The following is a 798-nucleotide window of genomic DNA, read 5'->3' on the forward strand; positions in this document are numbered from 1 at the left end:
GTTTTCTATCAAATAGATCCTGTTCTTAAAGGTTTCTTTCATATAAAAGAAGGCTAATTCCTCAAAGAACCCAAATCTTTAGACCTGTTTGGTTTGTAGCATCTCAGGCAACATATCATGGTGAGGAATATGCCACAAGGTGATTGACTTTGAAATTTTCTTATTTTAAAAACAGAAGTATATATACATATATATCATATATATACATATATTTGTTTTTGCCCTTTTTTCTTTCCTCCCTTTTTCTCTCCATATATAGTCACATATATATAGTCATATATATAATAGTCATATATAGCCATATTTAGAGTCATATATAGTCATATATATAGTTATATATATATATATATGCTGCTCAAAAATATTGATTCCTAAAACTATATTTTTTAATCGAAGAAAGTTATTACATATAATTATGGTTTACAATTTTCTAAACCTAAGTAGGGTTTTGCTCTTGATGCATAGAAAACACCACAGATTGCAAAGTGTGTGTACATTGTATACTTCATATTATAGAATTATTAGCTAATGTTGATTGAGCAATTGTTATATTTGGTAGTGTTTCAAGTGCTTTATATTATAAATAATTTAATCCTCCTATGAACCTGATAAGATAGACAGTAGTGTAATTTCCACTTAACAGTTGAGGACACTGAGACACTAACTTGTTAGGTAACTTTAAAGGCTCATAGCTAATAAGTAAAGGAATCAAAATTTGAATCCAGGGTAGAGACAAAGCCAAAGCTTACAAGATGTGCAGTTGTGCCCTGAATTTCCAGCCTTGAATAAGTTCAAACC

The sequence above is a fragment of the Papio anubis genome, chromosome 7 (assembly GCF_008728515.1).
Source record: "Papio anubis isolate 15944 chromosome 7, Panubis1.0, whole genome shotgun sequence".
NCBI lineage: Eukaryota > Metazoa > Chordata > Mammalia > Primates > Cercopithecidae > Papio > Papio anubis.